Source organism: Schistocerca nitens, chromosome 2 (assembly GCF_023898315.1).
Source record: "Schistocerca nitens isolate TAMUIC-IGC-003100 chromosome 2, iqSchNite1.1, whole genome shotgun sequence".
In the NCBI taxonomy this organism is placed as follows: Eukaryota; Metazoa; Arthropoda; class Insecta; order Orthoptera; family Acrididae; genus Schistocerca; species Schistocerca nitens.
Window position 1 is genome coordinate 738,427,483 of NC_064615.1, and position 18,465 is coordinate 738,445,947.

The window sequence follows — 18,465 nt, forward strand, 5'->3', positions numbered from 1 at the left end:
CAGAGTACAACTGTGGGTGATAAGCACTGACTTACACTCATTTCAGTGCACATTGAGTTTGTCAAGGGAATATTAGGGTTTAATGTCTTATTGACAGCATGATCATTAGAGGCTAACAACAGCTCAAAGTGCCAAAAGATGGGTAAGGAAGTCAGCCTTGTCCTTTACAAAGCAATGCTTGCCATCTGGATTGCTATATAAGAATCCCTGACCTCCAGAATATGAGCCTAACATCTTAAAATACAACACCTCACTCAATTAGAGAAACTTGAATCATTGCAAAAGGACTATGTTAAGTTTTCAAGGTCTGATCCGATGATGAAGGGGTAATAGTAATGGCTTCACAAGGGCTGTGAATGTGTTGGTGCCACTCAAGTATCTGGCAAAAGCAAATCTATTTCTGGACTAGTTGAATAGGGTATTGTGTGTTTGTAAATGCTCAGTCAAGGTTACTGATGTGTGTGGCTAACTTCCCCCTTCCACTGCAGATGGTGCCTATAGGTGCCAAGTGTGTACACAGGAACTTCTTTATGTACACTGGGTGACACTGATGGTTGGTGTGTTATATGACAACAGATATTTTCATGGATATATATGACCTGTTGAGATCAACAACAATGGAAGTAGCTCATTGATTGCAAAAGGTTCAGGTGTAGTAGTGAATCAGGGATCAGATGTTAAAGTTTATTCTTGAGCTTGACAGCATGCGAAATGTAAATTAGGGAGTTACCACACATGCTTATGAAACATCAGTTATTTGTAGAGAATGGTCACAGGAGGTACTTGAGAAGGTAGCAATTTTGCTTATGGAAAATGCAAATAAATAATTAAATCAAAATACATTGAACTAAAAGGTGTCCACAGTATTCCAAACCAGACCTTTTGAAACCAGTAAATATTCTGTTAGCAAAATATAGACTTTTGAAATTTTAGGTGGTTCATGGTGTGGGTTCCTGGTATCATGTCCTAGTTCATGAACCACGGGCAACGTATGAGTGGCCAAGTAAGTGGTCCTGATAGTCAGGATACCAGTTACTTTGGAATAAGGCTGGGCATCTCGGACATATTCCGAGTCGTGGCCACCTTTGTGCTCAGACGGCAAAGATTACCAAATCCACCGCTTAGTCCCTCAACCGTTAGGGGTAAAACTCAATGGGACCCGGGGCAAGTAAGGCTAGCAACCTGCTTCCCTGGTACTATTAATGTGATGCTGGTAAAAATCAGAGCAAAATGCCTCGGACCTTTGGAGGTGACGGAGTCCAACCTCTAATTGACAAAGATACGACTCGGCAAACGAATGGTAACGAGATGGGGAGCTATTAATATCAATGGGGGATACTCTGGGAAGAAGGTAGAGCTGGCAGAGGCTGCAAGTAAGATGGGGTTGTATGTTTTAGCTGTTAGTGACATTCGGGTAAGGGGTGAGAAAGAAGAGGAAGTGGGAGAATACAAGGTCTACCTGTCAGGAGTCAAAGCAGGAGTAGCAAAATGGGGTGTAGGGCTTTTCATCAGGAAAGAAATGGAACCCAGTGTAGTTGCAATAAGGTATGTAAACGAACGACTTATATGGATAGATTTGGCAGTGTCTAGCAAGAAAATTAGGATTGTGTCAGTATATTCGTATTGTGAAGGGAAAGTTCAAGATAAGATGGATAGTTTTTATGACGCACTCAGTGATGTAGTTGTTAGAGTAAAGGACAAGTACAGTGTTCTGTCCATGGGTGATTTTAATGCCAGGATCGGAAATCGAACAGAAGGGTATGTAAAGGTTATGGGTAAATTTGGAGAGGATATGGAGGCCAACAGGAACGGGAAACAACTCTTGGATTTCTGTGCCAGTATGGGCTTAGTAATCACAAACTCCTTTTTTAAACATAAGAACATTCACCGGTATACTTGGGAAGGCAGGGGAACCAGATCTATCATTGACTATAAAATAACAGATCAGGAATTCAGGAGGCTGTGAGGGACACACGTGTATTCAGGGGATTCTTTGATGACACTGATCACTATTTAATCTGCAGTGAAATTGGTATTGTGATGCCGAAAGTGCAGGAGGTCAGGTCCATGTGTAGGAGGATAAGAGTGGAGAAACTTCAGGATAAGGAAATCAGACACAAGCACATAACAGTGATCTCAGAAAGGTACCAGTTAGTTGAATGTAGTCAATTGCAGTCACTGGAAAAGGAATGGACAAGGTACAGGGACACAATACTAGAAGTGGCCAAAGAATGTCTTGGAACAGTACTGTGTAAAGGTAGGATGAAGCAAACAGCTTGGTGGAATGACGCAGTCAAGGCAGCCTGTAAAAGGAAAAAGAAGGCATATCAAAAATGGCTACATACTAGAACTCAGGTAGACAGAGAAAGTTATGTTGAAGAAAGAAACAAAGCCAAACAGATAATTACAGCATTTAAGAAGAAATCTTGGGAAGACTTTGGAAACAGGTTGGAGACCTTGGGTCAAGCTGCTGGAAAACCATTCTGGAGTGTAATTAGAAGTCTTCGAAAGGGAGGTAAGAAGGAAATGACAAGTATTTTGGACAGGTCAGGAAAACTGCTGGTGAATCCTGTTGATGCCTTGGGCAGATGGAGGGAATATTTTGAAGAGCTGCTCAATGTAGGTGAAAATGCGATCAGTAATGTTTCAGATTTCGATGTACAATGGGACAGGAATGATGGAAATAGGATCACATTTGAGGAAGTGGAGAAAATGGTCAATAGATTGCAGTGCAATAAAGCGGCTGGGGTGTATGAAATTAAGTCGTAACTGTTCAAATACAGTGGAATGTCAGGTCTTAAATGGCTACACAGGATAACTGAAATGGCGTGGGAGTCGGGACAGGTTCCATCAGACTGGACGAAAGCAGTAATCACACCAATCTTTAAACATGGAAACAGAAAAGATTGTAACAACTACATAGGTATCTCTTTGATCAGCGTTGTGGGTAAAATCTTCTCAGGTATTGTTGAAAGGAAAGTACGAGTATTAGTTGAGGACAAATTGGATGAAAATCAGTGTGGGTTTAGGCCTCTTAGAGGTTGTCAGGACCAGATCTTTAGCTTACGGCAAATAATGGAGAAGTGTTACGAGTGGAATAGGGAATTGTATCTATGTTTTATAGATCTAGATAAGGCATATGACCGGGTTCCTAGGAGGAAGTTATTGTCTGTTCTATGTGATTATGGAGTAGGAGGCAAACTTTTGCAAGCAATTAAAGGTCTTTACATAGATAGTCAGGCAGCAGTTAGAGTTGACGGTAAATTGAGCCCATGGTTCAGAGTAGTTTCAGGGGTAAGACAAGGCTGCAACCTGTCTCCACTGTTGTTCATATTATTTATGGTTCATATGTTGAAAACAATAGACTGGCTGGGTGAGATTAAGATAGGTGAACACAAAATAAGCAGTCTCGCATATGCGGATAACTTAGTTGTGATGGCAGATTCTATTGAAAGTTTGCAAAGTAATATTTCAGAGCTAGATCAGAAATGTAAGGACTATGGTATCAAGATTAGCATCTCCAAAACAAAAGTAATGTCAGTGGGAAAGAGATATAAATGGATTGAGTGCCAAATAGGAGGAACAAAGTTAGAACAGGTGGACAGTTTCAAGTACTTAGGATGCATATTCTCACAGGATGGCAACATAGTGAAAGAACTGGAAGCGAGGTGTAGCAAAGCTAATGCAGTGAGTGCTCAGCTACGATCTACTCTTGTCTGCAAGAAGGAAGTCAGTACCAAGACTAAGTTATCTGTGCACCGTTCAGTCTTTCAATCAACTTTGTTGTATGGGAGCAAAAGCTGGGTGGATTCAGGTTACCTTATCAATAAGGTTGAGGTTACGGATATGCAAGTAGCTAGGATGATTGCAGGTACTAGTAGATGGGAACAATGGCAGAAGGGTGTCCACAATGAGGAAATCAAAGAAAAACTGGGAATGAACTCTGTAGATGTAGCAGTCAGGGCAAACAGGCTTAGATGGTGGGGTCATGTTACACACATGGCAGAAGCAAGGTTACCCAAGAGACTCATGGGTTCAACAGTAGAGGGTAGGAGGAGTCGGGGTAGACCAAGGAGAAGGTACCTGGATTCGGTTAAGAATGATTTTGAAGTAATAGGCTTAACATCAGAAGAGGCACCAATGTTAGCACTGAATAGGGGATCATGGAGGAATTTTATAAGTGGGACTATGCTCCAGACTGAACGCTGAAAGGCATAATCAGTCTTAAATGATGATGATGATGATGATGATGATGATGATTGAAATTTTAGGGACCAATATAGATCACCATTGAATTTGGTGGGCCACATGGATACCACATGGAATAAATTAAGCACACAGATTTTCCTAGTGTGCAAGACAGTAAATTTTGGTAATGAGAATGTTCTGATGGTAGTATCCTATGGCTCAGATTCCAGCATCCATTCTGTTCAGCTCATCTGTAAGGAGAGACACCTAAAAAGACTATTTGGACATCAAAACGAGAGAAATGAGGTTGATTTCTAAGATACTAACTAAATAGACTTAGTAAGAGGTTTTTAAACGAAAAGGAAAATTCCATTGAGAATTTTGTTAAATTTATGCAGACTCATATGGGACAGTCAGTCAAGTACTTTTAGGAGAGACAACTCCTAATATAGTTGATGGAAACAAATTGTAAATAACAAGAAGAATCCTAGCTTCCAGAGTCAAGCATTTCTGTTTCATAGATGAAAAGAGGCAGTAGCTGTGGGAAGGATGAGTGTTGAAGACATGGATAGATCAATCATATGCCAGGTAGAGAAGGACCCATCATGTCTTTTTTTTTTATATAAATTTCATATCATGACAGTATACATTGAGTTACATCAATGAGAAATAAGACTTAGTTTTTCAATACATACATTCATATGTACATGAACATCCAGTTTAAGAAAGGTAGATTTACTATAAAAAACATAAAAAAATTCAAACTGCCAGTGGGTGCTCCAGGTGAAGCTTTCAGGAGATTTATGCATACATTACTAAATATGTTAAAGGATACACACTGATGAACCAGGACATTATGAGCACTTGCTTAATAGTGAGTTCAACCTTTGGAATGCTATACAGCAATGTTTATGCATGGCATGCATTCAACAAGTCCTTCTTAGGTTTTCAGATGTATGTGGCACCAATAGTCTATGCTCAGGTTGCACTATTCTTGTAAATTACACACAATTGGTATGTGGATGCAGAACTGGTGACCAATGGCATCCCAGATGTGTCCCATCAGGTTCAGGTCAGATGAATTTAGTGGTCAAGACATCAACGTGTGTCCACTACCGTGTTCCTCAAATCATTGTAACACAACTCTGGCCTTTTCACATGGACAGTTATCCTGCTGTAAGATTCCATTGCCATTTGGGAAGGCATGAAGCATGAAGGGATGCAGATGGAGCACAATAATGGTCTCATAGTCAACAGCTTTCCTGGTGCATCAGTTACTACCACAGGTTCTGTAGACTCCCAAGTGAATCTTCCTGATAGCATAATATTTCCTTTTGCTGTTCTGTGTCTGTGGCACAGTGCATGTTTTAAGCAACTGTTCACCTGGATGACAGTGTATCCAACATGACCAGTCAATCTGGTGTAACAAAAAAATATGGTTCATCTGACCAGGCAACACATTTCCATTGACCCACATACAATCTTGAAGGTCTTGCAGTCATAATTGACAGTGTCATTGGATCAACATAGGGGTTGTCTGCTACAGAGTCCCATGTTCAATAATGTGGACTAAATGGTGTGTTCCAAAAAACCCATGCCAGCACCAGCAATGTACTCTGTTGTCAGATATGCAACAGATTGTCACATGTCCTACTTTGCAAAATGGGAAAGCCTGTGGCCTCCACATTCTGTGATGAGCCACGGATGTTTAACACCTAGTCATCTACTTGTAGTTTCACTCTCATTCATTACTTGTTCATGAGAGTAGCCTGTGAACTGCCAACTAGCTTTTCCATTTTTGAGATGTTCATTTCTGTGTGCCATGTCATAATAATCTGCCCTTTGCAAAGTTACATATGTGAGTGGATTTCCCCACTTGCACTTCATATTGTCACTAGAATGATTCCCCATTTGTCTTTGTTCCAATTAATACTTTTCTTACTACATCTGGGTCTGCAACGCCACCAGGTGGCATTAAATCTCGCAGTGGACAGTAATCATAATATTTTGGCTCATCTGTGTAAAATGAAGTAAGCTCTTCAAAGACAAACTTAATGGCTGTATAACACAAGTATGTATATACAATATCAGTTTCTACTAGTAACACAACCAGATATAAGATAAAACATGTACATTGTTGAATGAAAACCAATTAGGGCACCTTACTTCAAGAATAGTATCTAATTATTACTTTAAATATGCTTTACATGTATTGGTGTGATGTAAAATGAAAATTTTTATATAAAAATGTTGTAGAAAAGTTCTTGTAGAATGTAATACTTTTACTTTAAAGGAGAATACTCTCCAAAAAGCAGAAGCATTGAAATGTCAATAGCCACACACAAAAGAAAGAAAAATTATGTGGGTTTTCCTTTGGTGAGCTATAGTAAAATACACACACACACACACACACACACACACACACACACACACACACACACATACACACACCTATGCCGCTACATGGTGCCAGCTGAACTAACAGTGCCAAGGCTATATTTTAGGCCGGTTGACTAATTCTGGTGGCAGTAGTCTCGGGTGTGGTGAGTGGAGGGAGAGGGAGGCAGGGAAAAAGACTGAGTTCGGGTGGCTAGCAGCTCAGGAGGAGGTAGCCAATTTGCCAACTAGCAATGTGGGAGGGAGGGATGGCAGGCATATGTGCTGGTACAACTGTAGCAGGTATATAAGCTGGGACAACTGTAGCAGCTGGTAAGAAGTGGCAGATGCTGAAGGTGACAGAGGGACATGAATTAAGAGGGGTGATGGGACAGAGGAAGGGGAAACTGTTGGGTGAATGGTGTGAGGTCAGTGGGTTACCTGAAACTGAGGCCAGGGCCATTACAGGAGTGGCAGATGTGTTGTAAGGATACTTCCCACCTGCATAGTTCAGACAAACTGGTGGTAGAGAAAAGGATTCAGATGGCTCAGGTAATAAAGCAGCCATTGAAACAGAGCATGCTGTGCTGATCTTCATGTTATGCCACTGGGTGGTCAACTTTATCCTTTACAACTGTTTGGCTGTGGCCATTCATCCCGGTGGCCAGCTGGTTGGTAGTCATACCAGCAAAAATACTGTGCACTGTTTGCAGCAGAGTTGGTATATGACATAGCTGCTTTTGCAGGTGGACCAGCCTCTGATGGGGTGGGATAAGTTTGTGAAAGGAATGGAGTAGCTCCCAAAACTCCCAGCCCTTAGTCTGGTTCAGGTTCACTCCACATTCCTTCACAACTGCAACACCGTTTCTCCAATCCACTTTACCTGTTCCTCCTCTGCCCAATGTGCTACCTTTCTGGACATTGACCTTCACATCTCTGATGGCTCCATTCACACCCCTGTCCACATTATACCTACTAACTACCAACAGTACCTGCATTTTGACAGCTACTCTCCCTTACACACCAAAGTATGCTTCCCATACAACCTATCCACCCATGGACGATGTATCTGTGATGACAAGAGCTGCCTTGCTGAGTGTGATTGAATGCCTCACAAAGACCTTCACAGACAAGCAATACCTTTGAGACCCAGTCCAAAACAGATTTTCTGCCCCTTAGCCTCCCCCTCCCCCTCCCCCACAAAAACTCTCACAATCCCCAAGAATGAGCTACAAAGAAGAACCCCCCTCTCATCACCCTATATCATCCTGATCATCCTGGACTGGAACAACAGAACCATACCCTTTCCTAGAACTTTGATTATCTGTCATCCTGCCCTGAAATGACAGACGTCTTACCCAATATCTTTTCCATCCCACCAAAAGTTGTATTTCATCACCTACCTAACCTACACACTATCCCAGTCCATGTCACTCCCACACCAACCCCTTGCCACAGGGATTGTATCTGTGGCAGACCCAGTTTCAAGACCTGTCCTGCAAACCCATTCAACACATCTTACTCCAGCCCTGTCATAGATTTATCCTACCCCATCAGAGGCAGGGCTATCTGTGAAAGAAGTCATTTCATATACCAACTCAGCTGCAAACACTGCATAGCTTTTTATGTTGGTATGACTACCAACCAGCTGTCCACCAGGATGAATGGCCACCTGCAAACTGTTGTCAAGAACAATGTTGGCCACCCAGTGCCATCTCATCCTACCCTGAAATGACAGACATCCTATCTAACATCCTTTCCTCCAACCAAAAGTTGTGTTCCATCACCCACCCAACCTACAAAACATCCTAGCCCATCCCTATGCAACTCCCACACTGAGCCCTTACCACAGGGATCACATCCCTGTGGCAGAACCAGTCGCAAGACCTGTCAGATCCACCCACTCAGCACATCATACTCCTTTCCTGTCACAGACTTATCCTACCCCACAGAGGCGGATCCACCTGTGAAAGCAGTCATGTCATATAACAACTCAGCTACAAACACTGAACAGCATTTTATATTGGTATGACTACCAACCAGCATCCACCAGGACGAATGGCCACTGCCAAACTGTTGCCAAGAACAAAGTTGACTACCCAGTGCCACAACATGCAAGTGAGCACATGTCCAATTTCAGTGCCTGCTTCCCTACCCAAGCCATCAGTATCTTCTCCACCACCACCAACTTCTCTGAACTACGGAGATGAAGTTATACTTACAACACATCCTCTGCTTCCATAATTGCCCTGGCCTCAGTCTCAGGTAACCCACTGTCTCTGCACCCTCCACCCAACAATTTCCCCTTCCTCCATCCTGTCACCCATCCTAATTTATGTCCCCACATCAGCTTCAGCATGTGCTACTTCCCACCAGCCACTACAGTTGTACAGTCCCATATAATTGCCACCCCTCCTACCCTCATTCCTAGTCGATAAATAGGTCACCTCCTTCCAAGCTGCTAGCCACCAACCCCCAGTCTCTCTCCCTGCCTCCTTCTCACTCTACCACCCCCCCCCCTCACCCCCCAACACTACTCTCACGTCAGCCAGTCCACTTGCACTTGCAGAAAAATAGTATTGGCACTTGTAGTTCAGCTGGCAGTTCAGCTGGCACCAAGCAGAAGCATAGACATGTTTATACACGTGTGTGTGTGTATGTGTGTGTGTTTGTGTGTTGCATCCTAGCTCATCAAAGGATAACTCCGAGAGCTAGTAAGTTTTGTTTCTTTTGTATGTGCCTATCGACAACTCGGTGCTTCCGCTTTTCGGTGAGTAGTCTCCTTTAATCTAAAAGTATTTAAATTGATATAAATGTTTGCTGGGAACAGCTCTTTTATTGATCAAATTTTTTGATGTACAAAAATTCATGATGGTCTTAATACTGAGACCCAAATTTATACCTACACAAGTATTAACTTTCCATTTATTAAATCAAAGTAAGCTTTGTTTGTAGTCTTGTGCTAGGTTAACACTCCTTGAAGAAAAAATGGTAGTCAGAGCAAAAATGACAAAGGTATGGGAGACTGATGGGATTAAAGCATTATGTACTAGGAAAGGACAGCTCTATATTTTAGTCAAGAGTTGAAACTCCAGCACCACCGTTATTATAAAATGCTCCTGCCTGGCATTACAAAGGCAAAATGCACACTGTGTCCAGTAAATAATATCTTACAAGAATGGGGCAACAACGTTTGGAACATTAATAAATAAGAAATGAAGAAAAATAGTGCTCCATGTGATATCATACAACAACAAAATTTTTGTGGCAGAAATGGTGACACTTTTAAACCATTGTCCTCCAAAGCCAGTGATTACGTCTTCACAGTGACAGCAAATGATGCACCAACTAATAAACAACCAAATACAGATACATTAGATTTACTTGTTCAGATTGTGCCAACATACATTAGTTTCAAAAATACTGCTCCTTAGGTGGTTTAAAAAATCATCTAGTCACTAAAACATTGTAGTTCTGGTGACTGTGATGGTGTTTCCAGCAAAATAAATCTAAACCTACGTAAATGATCTACCAATGACTTAAAAGGTCGGTTCAGAAACAGTTTTTTTTTTTTTTTTGGTCACATGCATACTTATCAAGGGCCCAAACTCACTCTTATCAGGTGATAGCTGAGCAGGTCTACAAGTGATTTACAGCTAACAGTTTAAGATTGTAGCTCACAAAGATTTATATTATGTTATTTCAGACAAGTAATAACAGGAGGATGAAGTGCAATCTCTAAATGGTGATTAATTACTAAAATAAATTTCAGAAATGAATGATAAGTTAGAAAACATTGTTAATCCATAAAGGCAAGTTGCAATGACCAAAAGAATGTAGAAGTAGCACAGTTCTTTGTTGCAGGGATATGATAGTGATGTTGCTTTGTGCCCAGTTTCCATTTGATGCAATACATATGTTTTCTTGTGGCAGAGGAAGAATAAACAAGAAAAGATGGATGGGGCATGAGTCGTGCTTGGGTAGCTCAGATGGTAGAGCACTTGCCTGTGAAAGGCAACAGTCCTGAGTTCGAGTCTCGGTCTGACACACAGTTTTAATCTGCCAGGAAATTTCATATCAGTGCACACTCCACTGCAGAGTGAAAGTCTCATTCAAGAAAAGAGCCATTTTGTGGAATTGGGCAAAAATTTTCTGTTTCTTGTCTGAAGTGTGGACTATAGCATGAAACTTACTCGAGATATCACTCCTCCTCTAAAGGAACTCATTTGCAACTGTGTGCTTTGCATCAGTTAATCTTACACCCTCCACAGTTTCACAAAATGCAGCTTCATTAAAGGCTCCCAGAGCCCAACAATCGGTAATTTTGCCCTGTATGTGCTACTTTATAGCAGCAAGCTCATGTACTCATCTTCTGTACTAACAATAAATCATGACTAGCCTTACACTCCTGCATGCTTCAGCAAGAGATAATGAGGTGATGAGTATGAAGTAACTACAGTGCCACAGTTCTCATACTTTTCATACTCATGGAACTACAGTGGGAATAAAAGAAGCCCCATGTAACTGCCTGATGTACCATTGGCATGTTTATTTGTGAAGTGTGCAGCCCACACTTAAGATTCATACTTGCTCCATTTCTGATCTCTAACATGTATGACATAAGGATATCTCGGACCTCAGCCACAATCTGGCACTGAAATAATACCAGCAGCAAAAGTTGAAAAAATGTACCAGACTGGTACTCAAACATGGATATCAATCTTTACGTGAGTGGCAGAGTTAACCACTTCAGCTATCCCAGCACACTTATCGTCCAGTCCACATTCTCAACTTGTTGCATATGTAATGTCTGCTGTCCATTACCCTCATTGCTTGCAGCGTCAGCTGATTCCTGCAATGGTCAGATGTAGTGTGCATCTGTATTGAAGTTATCAGTATCATGAAAAGATAGTTGTTTCTCACCATATAGTGGAGATGTTGTTGTTGTTGTGGTCCTCAGTCCTGAGACTGGTTTGATGCAGCTCTCCATGCTACTCTATCCTGTGCAAGCTTCTTCATCTCCCAGTACCTACTGCAGCCTACATCCTTCTGAATCTGCTTAGTGTATTCATCCCTTGGTCTCCCTCTACAATTTTTACCCTCCACGCTGCCCTCCAGTACTAAATTGGTGATCCCTTGTTGCCTCAGAACATGTCCTACCAACTGATTCCTTTTTCTGGTCAAGTTGTGCCCAAACTCCTCTTCTCCCCAATTCTATTCAATATCTCTTCATTAGTGATGTGATCTACCCATCTAATCTTCAGCATTCTTCTGTAGCACTACATTTCGAAAGCTTCTGTTATCTTCTTGTCTAAACTATTTATCATCCATGTTTCACTTCCATACATGGCTACACTCCATACAAATACTTTCAGAAACGACTTCCTCACACTTAAATCTATACTCGATGTTAACAAATTTCTCTTTTTCAGAAACGATTTCCTTGCCATTGCCTGTCTACATTTTATATCCTCTCTACTTTGACAAACATCAGTTATTTTGCTCCCCAAATAGCAAAACTACTTTAAGTGTCTAATTTCCTAATCTAATTCCCTCAGCATCACCTGACTTAATTCGACTACATTCCATTATCCTTGCTTTGCTTTTGTTAGTGTTCATCTTATACCCTCCTTTCAAGACACTGTCCATTCTGTTCAACTGCTCTTCCAAGTCCTTTGCTGTCTCTGACAGTGGAGATAGGCACAATGAAAAGACTGTCAGAAAATGAGCTTTTCCTAACAAGGTCTTCATTGGAGATCCAACAGACACAAACACGTGACTGCAGTCTCTAGCTGCTGAGGCCCCACTGAGAGCAGCTGTGCACGATGGGAGACTTAACCAGGTGGTGGGGGTAAGGTGGATGCTTTGGCAGGGAGGAGGAGGGATTGCAGGATATGGGTGGGGATGGTAAAGTGCTGCTTGTGGGGGCATACAGGGATGATGTGGAGAGATGGTACAGTCAGGTTAGATGGAGGGGGGGGGGGGGGGGCGGGGGTTAGTGGAAAAGGAGAGAGGTAAAATGACTGTGTGTGAGTTGGTGGAATAGAGGACTGTGTAGTGCTGGAATGGGAACAGGGAAGGGGCTAGGGGCTAAGGCCAAACGTCTAATGGAAGTTGAGGCCAGGAGGGTTATGGGAACATAGGCTATATTACAGGGAGAGTTCCCACCTGTACAATTCAGAAAAGATGGTGTTGGTGGGAAGGGTCCAGATGGCACAGGTTGTGAAGCAACCATTGAAATGAAGAACATTGTGTTGGCCAGTGTGCTCAGCAATGGGGTGGTCCAGCTATTTGTTGGTCACAGTTCGTAGGTGGCCACACATGTGGACAGACATGCCCACGTAGAATGTAGCAAAGTGTTTGCAGCTTAGGTTGTAGACTACATGACTGGTTTGACAAGTAGTCCTGCCTTTGATGTGATAGGTGATACTTATGACCAGATTGGAGTAGGTGGTGGTCTTGCATCTAAGTCGTTTACAGTGATATGAGCCATGAGGCAACGGGTTTGGAGCAGGGTATGGATGAGATTATTGTGTATGATTGGTAGGCGGCAGAATACCACTGTGGGAAGGGTGGGAAGGGTGGGAAGGGTAGTGGGTACAACATTCCTCGTTTAAGGGCATGATGAGAGGTAGTCGAAACCCTGGCAGAGAATGTGATTCAGTTGCTCCAGTCCTGGTTGGTTATGAGTCACATAGGGAATGCTCCTCTGTGGCCAGGCCACAGGAAATCTCTTTTTGTACAAACTTGGGGTGGAGTGGTGGGTAGTTATAGTCTGTGAAGGCCTCAGTGAGACCCTTTGTGTACTCTGAGAGGGATCACTAATTGCTACAGATGCGATGACTACAGGTAGCTAGGTTGTATGGAATGGGTGGCAGCTGTCAAAGTGGAGGTATTGCTGGTGGTTGGTATGTTTGATGTGGATGGAGGTACTGATGTAGCTATCTTTGAGGTGGAGGTCAAAAGTGAGGAAGATGGCTTGTTGGGTTGAGTAGAACCAGGTGAAGTGAATATGGGAGAAGGTCTTGAGGTCCTGGAGGAATGTGAATAGTGTGTCCTCACCCTTCATCCAGATCATGAAGTTGTCATCATTGCATCTGAAGCAGGTGAGGGGTTTGGGATTCTGAGTGTTTTGGAAGGATTCCAGTATTTCAGCCCACTCTCATTGTGCACTGAAATCAGAAATATGCTTCCGACTCTTCTCATAGTGGTATTCAATCACCCACTGAACCTACTCAACAACCTTGTCCATCCCTACTCAGCTCCTGCTCCTAACCCATTGCCTCATGGCTCATACACCTGTAACAGACCTAGATGCAAGACCTGTCCTCCAACCATCACCTACCCCAGTCCAGTGACAACCAGCACCTACCCCATCAAAGTCTGGGCTACCTGTGACACCAGTCATGTGACCTACAAGCTAAGCTGCAACCACTGTGCTGCATTCTACATGGGCATGACAACTAACAAGCTGTCTGACCTCATGAATGGCCACTGACAAACTCTGGCCAAGAAACAGTTGGACCACACCATTGCTAAGCGTCCCACCCAACACAATGCTCTGTGCCATCTGGATCCTTCCCACCAACAACAGATATTCTGAATTGTGCAGGTGGGAACTCTTCCTGCATTATATCCTACATTCCCATAACCTTCCTGGCCTCAACCTTTGTTAGTCTTTGTCCTTGCCCTCTAGCCCCTTCCCTGTTCTCATTCCAGCACTAGACAGTCCTCTATTCCTCCAACACACACACAGTCTTTTTACCTCTCTCCATTTCTGCTAACCACCCCCCTCCCCCTGCTTCCATCTAACCATCCAACTGCACCTAGCTGCCTTACCCTCTCTCAACATCATCCCTGTACACTCCCACAATTATCAATTTACCATCCCCCACCTGTACCCTGTTATGCCTTCCCCTCCCCACCCACTCTTCCTTACCCCTACCACCCGTTTGCCTCTCCCATCAGGTGCAGACACTTGCAGTGTGCCTCAGCAGCCAGAGACTGGGGTTATGTGTCTGCGTGTTGCGTTTGTGTGTGTGTGTGTGTGTGTGTGTGTGTTTTACCTCCGGCAAAGGCCTTGTTGACTGAAAGCTCATTTTCTGACAGTCTTTTTGTCGTGCCTATTTGCGACTCAGCATATCTGCCACATGGTGAGTAGCAAATATTCTTTTCATAATATTGTTGTATTCCATCCTGGATTTTCCATTGTTGTATATGAAGTTATCATTATCCACAGGTATGTATATGTGGTGTATGAAAGAACAGACACCACATATATAATAATTTATGTACCTAGCAGCAAATAATGATAACAGCAGTAGGGGTGGACCAAGGTTAAATGGAGGAGTAAACTGAGTGAGGCAGGATTCAGTATTGGTTTTGGATTGGTAGGGTTGGTGGTAAAAATTGTTTCCACTGTAGGGACTGGGAGAAGGAAAGAAAATCTTTAAGAAGCCCAGCATGATTGAATTTGGGAGGGGTGAAAGCTATAGTCTTTGGAAAAGACTGATACTTCTGTTTGGCTGAGACTTTTGAAGAACAGTTTCATGACTGCATTACAGGTTTGTTTCAGTTCTGGGTTCTGTACGGTGAGAGGGATTTTCTGAGGGCTTGGTAAATGTAGTAGGTGTGTAAGGCTTGGTTTGACTGCTGTGTGTGAGTGGGGGGGGGGGGGGGAGAGGGGAGGTACGATGGTGGCTCTTCTAGAGGTGATGGATAGTGGTAGTCCAAGGCAAGAGTATGAGATGAACAGGTTGGACTGTTTTTTTAGCGGGCATGCTGCTTTGTTTTCTGAAGGGAAAGAGTTTCAATCTGGGAGATGGGATGCAGGAATTTGGGATTGCAGAGCAAGAGAATCTTAAAGACGCAGAGGAGGTAGTGCAGGGAGGTTCGGGCTAGAATTATATGGTTCTGCAGGACTAGGTTGATGAGGGTTACGGGCTGAAGGAATTTGAGCAGATAGAGGACATTATGGAAGGAGGCATTGCAGTTAGAGATGGGAATTTGATTCTCATGCCATTTGGGGGGATTTCATGAGCTAGACAACAATATATGGGACTGGGTTCTGCCTAGGGATAGGAAATGTTTTCTGTATTGGAGACCATGGAAGGCACAAAGATCCATATTTGAGGCTAAAAACTTGTAAAAATATGTAAAATTACATAAAAATACATGTGAAAAATCACAAAAAAGATGAAACAGGTGAAAATAGTGAAAAGATTAATTTGCATAAGTAGTTTCTATGGTGAAAAATAAAATACAATGAGATCAAAGAGAAAAAATAAATAAAAAGATGAAAATAGAGTGGGATGCATGTTAGTGGATGGGTATGAAAAGAGGCAGAGGGCAGCAGATGTTATTGGACGTATGGGATGCAACAAAGTACATGTGGTGCAGAAAGATGCCGTAAAATAAGAAAATGTGAAGGGAGGTATAGTGATCAACTCAAAGGTCCATTCCATCCTGAACTTTCTGTTATTTAAAAACTCTCATGCATTATATATCTTTTGAGTAAACTATACACATGTGTTTCTGAAAACAGTTACTTAGTTTGTTTATGCTTTCTCTCACTGCCACCTAAGATATAAGATTATTTTGTGGAATAATTCTTCTGACATCTAGCTGAAGAAGGCCATCAGGTGCATATCTGGAATTTCCACAACTAAAATATCTTCTATCATTTATCTCAAACAGTTAAATGTATTAACAGTTCCATCTCTCTTCTTCTACTGTTGCCTCATGCACGTAGAAGAAAACCATAACTGTATAGTCTAAAACAGTCTGACTTAGCAAACATTAACCCTTTGACTGTTGTTGATGATTTTACTCATCATCCTGCGTGCCGCTCCCTGGGTGCTAATGACGAGTATAGTCACAGCCGCAGGTTTTTCCCCTGAGCGCTGTTGATGAGTTAAGTCGCACTCGCTTGCCGGCCCCTGAGCGCTAATGACGAGTATAGGCGCGCCACTACCTGAGTGCTGATGACGAGATAACTCGGACAGCGGACTTCCCGTCCCATGTCTCAGTAGCCTTTCACAGTTCTGGCTGCTAGCTTGTCTGTTGTGAGCCTAGGCTTTGCACTACAGTTCACTGTTCATCGGAATTTACATCAGTGTTCTTCAAAAAACAGAAAAGACTCTGAGCACTATGGGACTTAACATCTTAGGTCATCAGTCCCCTAGAACTTAGAACTACTTAAATCTAACTAACCTAAGGACATCACACACATCCATGCCTGAGGCAGGATTCGAACCTGCGACCTTAGCAGTCCCGCGGTTTGGGACTGAAGCGCCTAGAACCGCACGGCCACCGCGGCTGGCCAGTGTTCTTCGCGTCCTGTATTTTACAAGGAAAATTGCGAGATGTCGTGGTTGCACTGATGAAGAAATCATTGAGATTCTTACGAGGAGCGACAGTGAGGGTGAACTACTTGATTTTGATGAAAGTGATAGCTTTTGCACAGAGTCTGAAAGCTCTATTCATAAACCGTCCAAGTCAGCAGGGCTGTCAAAGAAGTCTCATGTTTCAACAGGAGCTGTTAGTTTTTCTGAATCTGAAGACTCATAAAGTGGTAGTGAAACACCTATGAAAAAAGCACATCTTAGTGATATATTTGACTGGAAAGAAAATGACTTTCAGCCGGTTAATCATGCATTTGATGATACGCTGACGGGACATGTGTGTCAAATAGGGAATGAGTCAAGTATTCTGTCAGTTTTCATGTTATTCTTTACACAAGAACTGATGATATATATATAGCTGACGAAATGAATCGGTTTTATTTGTTCACCAAGGAGAATACTCCCAAATCAGTGCATTCTCGAATCTCAAAGTGGAAAGATCCTGGATATGAAGAAATGTATTGTTCCATAGCTGTTTGTCTTCTGATGCCTCGCGTGAAAAAACTGAAAATTAGCGAATACTGGACCAGAGATGTTCTTCTAAATACGACAATTTTTAGTGAACTCAGGTCAAGAGACCGCTTTTTGTTACTTATGAGAATGTTACATTTCAGTGACAACTCTGCCAATACTGGAGGAGACAGATTATTCAAAATTAGGAACATTGTCAATAAAGTTCGTACAGCTTTCCATTGTGCATTTAATCCACATCAGAAACTCTGTATTGATGGAAGTTTGTTATTAATCAAAGGACGCTTATCTTTCAGACAATTCATTCCATTGAAACGGAGTAGATTCGGTATTAAAAAAATTGTGTTATGTGATTGTAAGACTGGCTATGTCTTGGATTTCATTGTTTATACAGGGGCATCAACAGAAACTGAGTTCCTCAATTTGGGGAAAAGTGGTGACATAGTGGCTACACTTATGAAGCCCTATTTAGAACCTGGACATATTCTCTATGTCAATAACTGGTACTCAAGCCAAGACTTGTTTGCCTGGCTTCACAGTCATGGGACCAACACATGTGGTACTATCCGTAAGAACAGACACAACATGCCGAAACTTTAGAATAAACTGGAACATGGAGATATTCAATTTATGTGTAATGATACAATGCTTGCTATAAAGTGGTGTGACAAAAGGGAAGTGTGGATGTTGACCACATGTAACACCACAGAAATTGCTGACACAGGAAAGATTGACAGGAATACTGGAGAAAAAATTAAGAAACCCCAAAGTATTGTAGATTATAACTTGAATATGGGAGCAGTTGACCGTACTGATATGCTGCTTAGCTCTGTCGGATGTATATGGAAAACAATGAAGTGGTATAAAAAGTTCTTTTTTCACGTTCTAGAGCTGTGTGTTTTAAATGCTCGTGTCCAACACAGATCACTAATAGGTTGTAAAATGATGATAGCAGAGTTTCATCTGTCACTGGTTAGGGAACTTACAGAAACATATGAGTTAGAGCGCAGAAAAGCTGGCAGAGAAA

At 42.3% G+C, this 18,465-nt stretch overlaps 1 protein-coding gene across 1 annotated transcript in view; it reads left to right on the forward strand.

The window, feature by feature from the left end:
- Positions 1 to 18,465, forward strand: part of LOC126235299 (anoctamin-4-like) — a 282,026-nt gene that overhangs the window by 143,983 nt on the left and 119,578 nt on the right. The window lies entirely within an intron of this gene.